The sequence below is a fragment of the Varanus komodoensis genome, unplaced genomic scaffold (genome assembly GCF_004798865.1).
Source record: "Varanus komodoensis strain SLA01 unplaced genomic scaffold, ASM479886v1 scaffold1, whole genome shotgun sequence".
NCBI lineage: Eukaryota > Metazoa > Chordata > Lepidosauria > Squamata > Varanidae > Varanus > Varanus komodoensis.
Window position 1 is genome coordinate 17,549,067 of NW_025335268.1, and position 12,194 is coordinate 17,561,260.

General features: G+C 37.0%; 1 protein-coding gene across 13 annotated transcripts in view; it reads right to left on the reverse strand.

Annotated features, from left to right (window-relative positions):
- The window catches only part of LTBP1 (latent transforming growth factor beta binding protein 1), a 242,920-nt gene that overhangs the window by 160,161 nt on the left and 70,565 nt on the right, over nucleotides 1-12,194 (reverse strand). The gene's annotated exons all lie outside the window — the stretch shown is intronic.

The following is a 12,194-nucleotide window of genomic DNA, read 5'->3' on the forward strand; positions in this document are numbered from 1 at the left end:
GAATTGCACATCTTCTAATCCAACTGTTGGGAAAATATGATATTTTTAAACATAAGTGAGGCATTGAAGGAGTATCACATAATGCAGCCATACAAACAGATGACTATTCAAAGAACATCAGTTTCAGGTAATAAATGTGATTTTCTTATGCATATTCTCTACACAGACCCATATAGGAGGGCCTTTAGCTCCTAGGCTAGAAAGGTGTTGGTATCCCCTAAAAAATAAGCAGTGAAGAATTGCCTTGCTTTAATGTTGGGAGCATAATACTTCACAAAAGTTGATGGAATTGACCAGGTGTCTGCTTTACACCAAACAATAGCAGAGATTACTCTATAAGATGCATAAAAATTAGTCATGCTCCTGGTGGAATGGCCTTTCACATCAGCTTCGAGAAACTGCACTGACAATGGATAGCAAATTGTGATTTTGGAGACAAACAAAGGAGAAAGACAGTATGAAGAAACTTATTTTTTCATTATTTTTATTGTATAATACAATCCCCCCCGCCAAACCACACAATTAAAAAGGGGGACAAAGAACAAAACTGAAGCATCACAATGTTTGAATAAGATGTAAAAAGATTAATAGCAGTAATTTTTAGATTTATATCCTGCCTTTTTCTTAAAAAGAACTCAAAGCAGATTACATCATTCTTGCCTTCCTGCTCTCAATCTTATCCTCAACAACTCTGTGTATATAACAGAACACACTACCATTTTAAAAAGTATTTATTTATTGAATTGTTATGTCACTCAATAGCCAAAGCCCTCTTGATGATTTCTAACACATAAAATAAAATAAAAATACAAACAGCATTTTAAAAAATTATTTTATACAGTTACATGTATTTTATATTGTTATTTATGTATTTTAATTTATTTATTTGTAAGCCGCCCCGAGGCTTCAGCGAATGGGGCGGCCTAGAAATTTTCTAAATAAATAAATAAAATAAAAATCACAAAAAGATTACTATACAAAATTAAAAACACATATGAAAGAGCTACAACAGCTTAAATTATAAGACCTGTTTAAGAAGATGATAAAGCCCCAGTATAGCAGGAACTAAATGCCCTGCAACAGAGGAAAATCTTAAACTGCCACCAAAAAGATATTGAAGTTGGTACAAGGCATGTCTCAGTGGGAAGCCTGGTCAAAAAGTGGAGCCACCACTGAAAAGGCCTATCTCTTTGTTGCCACCAACTGAACCTCCCTTGGAGGTGGCAATCAGAGATAGGCCTCAGACTGTGACCATGGAGTCTAGATAGACTGCAATTGGGACAGGTGTTCTGTCAGATATTGTGATCCCAACCTATGTAGGGCTTAAGGTTAAAACCAGCACTTTGAATCAGACGAGGAAGCATACGGGCAACCTATACAAGCAGACATTGGTGATACGTTATCATCTTCTGGTCCAAGTTATTAATCTTGTTGCTGTATTTTGTACAAGCTACAGCTTCTGAATAGTATTTAAGGGCAGTCCCATGTAGAGTGCATTGCAGTAATCTAGTCTTGAGATTACCAAAGCATGGATTACAGATACCAGGTTATCTCTGTTGGAAAAACACAAAACTGAATGCACAATCCTACACATGTTTGGATTGAAGAAAGCTCCACGATCACCAGCATTACTCAGCCAGCCTGCTGAACAGCACTGGGACCTGAAGGCCCTTTTTCGGTCTAAACATGCAAAGGACTGTACAGATGGATTAAATATACAATCAAACATATGGATTAAATGATTTGGTATAAGGCAGCTTCTTATGTTTTTACACACCGGGGTTGCTGGGGGTAACAAAATATATTACAGGTGGACCTGGTCAGAGTGGCTGGTAGAGAAACTGACTTGTGGGGGGGGGGGGGACTTGTCATTTCCACAACCAGATGCAACAGCTGTAAGCCAACGAAGACATTCTGTGAGCATGGCTTCCTTAGCCAATTTCAAACATCACAACTAAGCACCACCTTGTGTTCTTTAGAAATGTAAAATGAACAGTGATTTTATCCACTAGTGGGTGGAACCTTAGCCCTGTAAGTGGCTACACGTTTTAGTGATACCTTTTGTGATGTGAAAAGAGCACAAAATGCCCAACTACAGAATGCTAAATGCAAAGCAACTCCTCATGTAAACATGAGAAGAAAAAAATGAAAAAAAATACTAAGGTTAGCTAAGGAGGAAAACAATATTCCCTGAGCAGCTTCTTGCAGAAAGAGGTGCTTGTCCCAGCTCCTAAAGTCATGTGCAGATTATTTGCATGTATTATTAAGATTAAAATCTCAATTATTCAAATGTTATAAGAACAATATTTAAAAGCTCAAGCAAATTACTACATAAGTCAAAACTGGAAAATCAGTAATAGCAGAATAAAAATAATACAAACAAAATAAAGGAAACAATAAAAAATTAAAATCCTGCAGAAAGTGAAAAGGCTTTGCCTAGCCATGAAAGGACACAGAAAGAAGCACCAGATGCAAAAAGAGTACTATGCTGTAGCAACACAGAGCCTGCTCTCTGAATATTCCAGATGAAGAACAAAGGCACAATAGATTGTCACCATTACTATAAAAGGCCAGTATCAGTAAAAGAATGTTCATGTTTTCTATTGAGAAAAGGATTATAACTGAGACACATAATTCACTGGACCTATAAAAAAAGAAAACAGGCAAAATAAGCCACTGGATAGGCATACTTTTTAATAGTCACAGATGTCTACAATAAGGTCTTCAGAAATTTGTTAGCACAAATGATTTTGAAACTGCATTTAAGTATATAGACATAAAAGCCCTCTTATCTCTTCTCGTTATACTTAACATGGACAAAAAGGCCATTATTTGGCTAATTGCTGGATGTACACAAAAGAAATGGTACAACATTCAGAAACCAATCCTAACTACTATACAAGCAAACAAGCATTCTGCTCAAGAAATGCTGGCTGGACTTCAGAGGAAGCACAATCAGAATCTGAAGGGGAAGCAAGCGGGTGACTAGAAATGTCAGCCACGCTGAGACACTGAAAAAAGCAGAGATGCTTAACTCAAGGCCAGTCTCCCCAGATGGGCAAGCAGCCTCTGGGAAGAACCAAGATGTACTGTTGGCAGGAGAGAACTCAGAGCAGAGGAGTTGCTCTAACAAAGAGAAGGCAGTCCTGGCTCTTGACATGATGCCAGGTCAGCAGAGAAGGGTGGCCTAATTAGAGGACTGGAGCACAGAAAGATGGTGTGTTCATTTTCAGAAGGCCCCTCCTGAAGGGATGGGGTCCAGCCATGCTCATAAGGAGAGTTCCTGGAGGTGAATACTGGATTGGGTTCAACAAAACATTCTGTGCATGCTCAGAGATTCATTCTGGTTTTTTTGTGCTTTTGGCACTGTGAAGACGACACTGCAAGGTTTGTGGCTTTTCAATGCATGAAGTAGGAATCCTGCCTCATGACATAATATGCAGGAGAACACACAGCCTTAGTTAAATCTCATTCTATGATTTCTATCACTGGTAAACAAGGTAGCATTTTTTTATTTCCCCCATTTCCCCAGCCCACGACCACCATTTAGCATGTCCCTGTATTGGGTGAATGAAAGCTACTAATCTTCCACCTCAAACAAAAAATGAAAAGATCAGAGTGTAAATCAGAGATTATGCAGTGAGTAGGATGAATCATGAAGCTATATGGTGAATCAGATTTGTAATGTAGTATACTCATATTATAATGTAGAAATGAAGGCAATGATTCCTGTATTACTCACACAGGCCATTCCAACCAGTCATGCTAAAGTACTGCATCAACAATCTGATCTGACTGTAAGATGGCATGTTAAACACCTGGTTCAATGCGGTAAAGCATAACTACTGTGGAAGAAAGTCATATGGACAATTAAAACTGGACTTCCCACTAATAAAGAGAAAAAGATGCAAACTATATCCTTGCAGCTGTTAACCTTAATAAGGCATGATAAAAACAAGTTTCAGTACATGATGTATGACTCCTTGCCTTTATCTTAACATCAACTGTAGTCTTAGTGCTGGTAAAACATGGCAAGACTAAAAATGTGGTAACCTTCATAGAACTAACACTGTTAAAATCCAGGCTGTGACTCTGCATTATACCTATAGCAGCCCTTCCAAATTAATCTCAGTCTTTGTTGTGAAGAGAAAATATCTAGATCATAAATCATCTGGGTCATCATCTTAGATCTAGATGTAGCAGCAACTTAGAATGAACTTAAGATTTTTTGCTGGAGGAGAGCTGATAATGATAATGAGTAGAAGGAAGCTTTGTGGTAAACCCTCTTCTCTTTTACTCTCCCAAACAATCTCATGGTGTGTGGCTTTTGCATATAATCCTCTCATCTCTCCCAAGACCCATTTCTGCCATCCATGTAGGTGGCTACTCATAATGCAACCATGTGGGTGAACTGCCATGTGGTAAGCCATTTGTGTAACTAGAGAATTAAAAGGGAACACCCACTTAAGGCTAAGACAAAATCTAATTATCAGTGATGCAATACTCTGGGGCTTTAGAAACTGTTGGAACTAAAACCTTTAAAAACTCATGCTGTTTCTTATGTCCTGAATATTCATGTAACTTAACAAAGCATTCCCTGAAACATAGAAACGTGTGCAGTTTTTACTTAGTTAATCTGATTTAAAAACCTCTTGCCAGGTTCTATATTTTCTGCAACCATCATAACCACCAAAATTTAAGTATTATGTTATCTCTGAGTAACAGTTTTAACACTCAACTTGGCCTGAACAATGGAAAACATAATTCATATTGATTCATAAAACGCAAGCAAGTAAAGGAAGAAGTAATATTACTACTAACAGAACAACCAGTCAGCAAGATATAACTCAGAAGTTAACAAAAATTCCAGGTAGACACATGTTTACTAGGAGAAAATCAAGTAATAGCTTTAAGGCAATTACAGTTACTGTTAGGACCAAGTAATCCATCACAAAGGTAAGGAAGCTTCAAGTTCATAAAAGCTCTTCATCAGGTTGTAGATGAAGCAAAAATGAAAAAAGAGGATGGAAAGACTATTTTGTGGCACAATTAGAATCCATGTGTGTAGACTGTAAATGTCTTAGAGGAGGAAATGTTGTGCAGACTTCAATAGTTCAGGCCACACTTCACACAAAAGATTGTGCACCAAAGGCTACAGAAAAAAAAGCGCCAGAAATGTATTTTTTTCTGCGCCATCATGCTTCTTTTTCTCCTTCCAAGCAGAACAGAATATATGCTATAATAACAGAATGAAGAGGAGGAGGACATCACTTCAGGTAACTTTTTTGTCCAAAACTACCATACTCCCAGGCCAAATGCAGAGAGCACCAGCATCTCCTGAGGACCTACTCTCCCTTGTCTTCCAGTTCCAATTTCCATAATTATTCAGTTCCTTTAAGTAGTAAGAGCAGATCATTAAGTTCAGACAACACAATACAACACACTCAAGCATTGAGTGTGGCTTGTCACTGGACTATAGATTGTTGAACTGTGTTCTCTTGACAAAGCTGCACTAACAAACCCCACAGCCAAAAAAAGACAAATTTTGGAGTTTTTATTTAAATCTGTTTGTGGTTAACAAATGTTGGTTTTTAAGTATGGCCAGTGTTAGTGTCCAGACACAATAACCTACATTTTAACAATAGCCCATAGTTCAATGTTCAACCACCCTCCACTGATAACACAACACTGGGGAGTGGTTTATCATATTATCCAGAATTAAAAATCCTAAAAAAACCAACCTGTTAAGCTAACACTTCTTGAGATTCTTCGTAAGTCCTAATAGGTTCAGTGGGGCTTACTCTCAAGTAAGTGTGTATAGCCACCTTCTCCAACTTAGTGTTCTCCAGATGTTTTAGATTACAAATTGTAATCTAAAGCATTGGAAGGGCACCAGATGGGAGAAGGCTAGAGTATGTAGCTCAAATTCAGCTAAACAGCTGTCTCTCATAAGACAGAAATCCCTACTGTTATCATTTCATGAACACTGTTCTTCATATCCAATCATCAGGTTATTTTAGAAGCTGATCTGTCAAACTGGTTGTATACCAAGTGTTTTATGTGCACCCAACTTTGAAACAATGGTAGAAACCAAATAATTGAAGTTAATTTGGCAATTTTCGGATACGAGGCAATTTCTAATTTGGGAATGAAGTGAGGAGAAAATATAGTATATTTGAGCACAGCCTGACTCATTTACTCCAAAAATATGAGCATGTTAGACTGAAAGCCTGGGGATGTGGGTCTTTTAAAAAGCACATAGGATCCTAAGTTTTCATGCAAAATGACACCAAGTAATGAAGTTGAAATGATACTCCAAAGCACACAAGGACTAGTTTGATTCTCATTGGTTTCTATTAAGGTCTAAAGTCCAAATAAAATTAAAAATACAAAAACTTGGGACTGCAATCTGGGGCGCAGTTGAAAGCGGCAAGCATTGAGCTTGCCTTGGGAATTGGATCTGTTAAAGGAACATTTCCCTGAATGTACTCCTTTATTTTCTTTCGTATGACTATGTATCACGTCTGGAAGACCAGCCTCTGTATCAGCGGACTGGGGAATGAGCACTGCAACACAATTTTTTTAAAAGGGATCCAGGAAATTACTGGTTGGTTAGCTTAACATCTCTTCCAGGTATATTGGATGAAAGTGTTATTAAATATAGAATTAGAAAAAGAATCAACATGGCTTCCACAAAGGAAAATCCTGTCTCACAAATGTTTTACATTTTTTTGGGACTGTCAATAAAAACAATCTCCATTTTTAAGTAGGATATATGTGAATGATGGTGTTCTCTCATCTGGTTTGGCCTTTACACAGGAGTTCCATCCAAGCATTGTTCAAATTCCCAGTACTTACTGTGCTATAGCATTGGGTACTACCAAACCAGATATGGCCCAGATATGTTATTGCTAACAATGTCTTGATTTTTACCACAGTCAAGCCATATAGCAAAAGACTTTCATCTGAAACATTGGAAGGCTGAAATGATGTAAGAGAATTCAGAATGTATAAGTATTAAGAGGGATATATAAGTGGCAGACAAAGATAGTTTGTTTTATCATGCTTGCCCTCAGCTCTGAGGTGAATGTGCAGAAAAGAAAATCCCTTTAGCCGATTTTGGGTAATTCAGCCTTGATGCAAGACAGCATTTTTACCAGCTATTTGTCGAAACTGTTCCTGGGCTTGGATTACTGAAATCCAAACTTGGCGTGTATTTTAGCAACTATGCAAACTCTGCAGAACATTTAAGTGTGCATTAGTTAGGTCAAAACTGGTGAACATTTCATCAGAATGCAGCCTCACAAGGAACAATAATTTTCAGTATAGGTCAATTAATGTTTTTGTTTTAATTGTTTTAAGCAACACACCAGATATATTATATGCAAGTATAAGGAGTAGCACAATAAAGTTAACTCTTTGAACATGAGTCTGCAAGGAGCATATCGATGTTATTAATTAGGGAATATTCATACACTGTATTTCTATTTGAAACAGAAGCTTTTTCTGCCATATGAAATCTGGCAGTGTGCAAACCCAATGGGTGTTCATTATGGTTATCATGTAGAAGAACTGTAGCTGAACAAATAAAGAGCTAAAGAAACATTACAGGCTATGTTAACACACAAATCCTGAACATTTCTCAAGACAAGAATTATTGACAACTGCAGCAAGAATCACAACTGCTTCTAAATAGAAATCATTGGAGTCCCCAACAATTGAGGAATGGAAAAATAGACTTGCTGAATATGTACTGATGGCAAAGTTAACTATGTAAACAGAAGGCTGTTAAAAGAATTTAATGATAAATTGAAATTTTACTATGTTCAGCATGATTAATTGAGGGGAGCAGAGGATTTGAGATGACTGGAATATTTGTTGTTGCATAGATTAACAATTCTTTTTTGATAAACTCTCACGGAGTGTTGAAAGATAGAAAAATAAATTTGGGGGTTTGAATGTATAGATTTAGATTTCCCTTGGTAATTTTGTTCATTGTAGCTTGCTCTGTTTATCTTACTTTGCTTTGTTTCAGATTCCTTCTTATATATTCGTTTATGTTAAAAAATAAAATTTAAAACATTAAAAAGACAAAACTTATTATAGCTTAGTGAAGCATTCTGATACACAATGTTTCTGTAGTCTGGATTCCTTCTAGTCACGCCCAAATAAATGCCGTGCTTCATAATGCTGTGCTTCTGTGGAATGAAATCTTTCAAAACATATTTTTACTTTAATTCTCCAATTTCCAGATATGCATCCTGGGAGTACTTCTCAGCCACTTGTGCATCATGCTAGCAGACCACATCAAGCAAAAGAAGCCACAATTCAGCCAAGTACAAGCATACCTTGAAGATACTGTGAGTTCGGTTGTGGATCAGAGCAATAAGTCAAATGTAGCAATAACTTGGGTCACATATACTGTATTTATGTTTACATTACTGTACACTGTAGTCTATTTAAAGTGTGCATTAAAAAAACAATGCACATACAGTACAGTGTCCTAATGCAGAAATACCTTGCCCTAATACATTGCCCTAATTCAGAAATACAAAAAACCCTGTTCCTCCTCCTCCTCATCTGAGCTTTCAGCAAGACTTGTTCTTTTTGCTGATGGAGGGCCTTGTTTTGATGTTAATGGTTGCTCAGTGATCAGGATGGTAGTCGCTGAAAGTTGGATTGACGGTGGCAATTTCTTAAAATAACACAACAATGAAGTTTGCTGCATCTATTGACTCTTCTTTTCACAAACAATTTCTCTGTAGCATGCAATGCCATTTGATAGCACTCTACCCACAGTAGAACTTCTTTCAAATTGGAGTCAGTCCTCTCAAACCTTGCCACAACCTGGTTAACTGTTTGATGCAAGAGGCCTAGCTTTCAGCCTATCCTAGCTAAGTTTAATCATTTCTAGCTTTTGATTTAAAATGAGGAACGCGCGACTCTTCCTTTCACCTGAACACTTAGGGGCCATTGTAGGGCCGTTACAATGCAGTAATCCATCTACTTTCAATACATATTGTTGTGTTTCAGGGAGACAGACAGAGGAATGGCTGGGTGGTGGAGCAGGCAAAACTCACATGTCTTATATGGAAGCGGACTGTGGTACCCCAAAACAATTACTGTACATCAAAGATCACAGATAACCAGCTATACAATATACAGTACTGTAATAATAATGAAAATGTTTGAAATACAGAGTTTAGGTATCCTAATACTGTAAGTTTGAGAATCACAATACCAAACTGCGAAACCAAGACCCTGCTAATGAAATCACACCAATAGACGTGGAGGTGAGCGCTTGATGCAGGGCTCCATCTGTGAAGCACAATACAGAGGCACACATACCTCAGAAATGCTGCATGTTTGGTTCCAGACTGCCACAATAAAGCTAAAATAGCAATGAGTAAATGAAAAGATGCGGGAGTCTTGAGTACTTCTACATTGTCCTTTGCGATCTTTTGGTTCACTGAATAATGGTACTACAGCAACATGAATTTTGGAAATGTTCTTATAGTTAACACAGCCACCTTTGTGATTTTCTCCTGCTTTTTTATTGTTCTGTGCTGCAAAAGACTGCAGAACTCTCTGAAGGCTTGAAAAACTATAGAAAGAAGCTCTGTGTAAATGGCTGCTTTGAACTGCAGTTTTCTCAAGCTTCAGTTCAAGGCAGCAGAGCACAGCAAGATAAGGCATGACAGAAGAGGGTGGATTTCATTCTTTTTGGCATAAAAAGACTGCCAACTGCCCACATTGGATAAGATAGGACCCTTTGCTAGGCAAATTATTCAGTCAACATTATAAATAAAAATAGAATTAAAAACAAGGAAATGTTGGGAAAATAAATTTCCTTTTGTTTAGACCATCAAACCCACTTTCTGATCAAGAGCTTAGTGATCTCTTCTCCACTCCAACCCCCTCCTGCAAGTGTACCCAGAAAGGAAAGGGTAGAGTTAAAAGAGATAAATTGTTCCTTGTCTGTCCACACGGCTATGTCTACCCACTGGTGTGGAGAGAACTTATCTGGATATATGTGCACAAAACGTGCCATTCCCCTAGTAGAACAGAAAGTCCACTGCAATTTCCCTTATAATCTACAGCAGAAAAGCAATAAATTCATGAGTGCTAGGAGGTGCCCATCTAGAACTTTAAGATCAGGCAACAATGCTATTCCATTGTAATACATTTCAAAAAATACTACCTTTATTGAGACTGATCAATGTTTAACTGTGAACTGCATTTAAAAGGTAATGTAAATACAATGTCTGAGAATTCAAAAACATTAAACTGGCTGCCAGATAAAAGAATATATATTTCTTCTGGCAACAGGAACAGCAGAATAAAATTCTGACAGAAAGGAAATGATACAGCACATTCAGCAGACCCAAATCTTTTTACCAAATAAGGCTGTAAAGTTATAAGTTCTGAATCTGGTATATGGCAGTAGTCGACCTAATATCATTTTCATGGAGCTTTAATTACTGTATGATATTTTAAGTACATGACAGTACAAAAAATGAACAGCTATCTTAGAAAATCCCAAGCCTGTACAGATAAACTATAGTGGGTTCTCTCACTGCATAGTAGCCTGATTTGCTATATTATGCTGATTTTCTTAATATATTAATATTTTCATAGCATATTATTTTTCTATAGCAATCATAAGGACAATTTCTCCATGCAGCCAGTTGGTAAAATTATACTTTCTATCCATTCTCCAAGTATTAGAATCTAAGCACTTAGGTGCTTTCAAGAGTCTTCAATGCTTCTTTTATAGCTACATAAATAATGCACAGAATAAATGAATAGAAAATTGTACATCTCTACACAGCAGCTTACTAAGCTTTTACTTCTTTCAAAAGAAAAGCAGATACTTTGCAATTAAAAAGATTATGCAGTTTTTATCCTCAATTGTTTCAAGAAGATTGTTAGCATATTTAAACAACATATTAAGCATTTTCTACTTTTAAAAAGGGCTTAATGTGTTTTGGAAACGTGTAAAAGAGTTGGTTCTCAACAAGAATTTTATGGAGACAACCATGCTTTTATTTATTTTATTTAAAACATTTATGTATCACCCAATTGTGCTGCAGCACCTCTGAGTGGCTCACAGTCTTAAGATAAGACACAAGAAAAACTAATTACAACAAATTAGAATACAGTGTTGATCAAATACAGATAAAAATACAAAACAGAAAGTTGAGTGGCATTAACTATTAGAAAGGAAGGTTTTCACTTGGCACAGAAAAGAATATAAGGAAGGCAACCAGGTGAATCTCCTTGGGGAACAGCTACAGAAATGGCCCATATGGAAAACCTCCCAGTTGTAAGATACAGTAATAAGAAATCCCCAAATTTCTCAAGCATGGTTCATGCTTAACTTACATATTTTCAGCATCAAAGTGCTTTGGGTTTTCTAACTCTGAATAACAGATGTTACATCACCATTAAAAAACACTATCAATACTAAGATACTCCATTAAGGTTTAGGATGTTTGAAGGGTAAATTATGAAAATATGTTTTAAAAGAATACCTATCAACTTCAGCAAAGTATAAAAATTGCTTTGTAAATACATGTACCATACTTCATATTTTGAAATGGCAGTGCACTGCACATAGCAACTGAAATTTGCTTTAAATCAGTTTAAGGATAGCACTGAGTGGACCATAGCTCTGTGACAAGAAAAATGTTTTCTGTGAGAAAACCAAGTTTAATATTCAGAGTCTTCAGTGTAGGATCTGGTAACTGGTGGTGGGAAAGACCACAGCCTGAGATCATGGAAAGCAGTACCAGCCAGAGTAGTTGCTGAGCAAGTGTACAGTGTAACTAGAATGAAGCAGGTTCCTACGTTCCATTTGAAATGCCTATCAGAACCACAAATCCTTATTCAAACCTTCAAAAAACCACTTAACTGAGGCAGACAGGATGCATACATTATTCAGCTGAATGGAGTCTAGAGAGCAAAATATGATGTGGGGGAGAAGGAAATGCTTTGGATTCCCCCCATGACGCACATACATTTGGCAATACAACTGGACTTATTGCAACAGAAGGTGCAGGATGGATAGAGAAACAATTGCACTATTAAGAAAACCTACTGAGTAGCCAAAACAAGTTGCCAAAGTAAGTTTCTAAGCCTTATCTCACATCTACCCAAATACTGATATGAGCTGTTTTTTTCCAGTTTTTAAG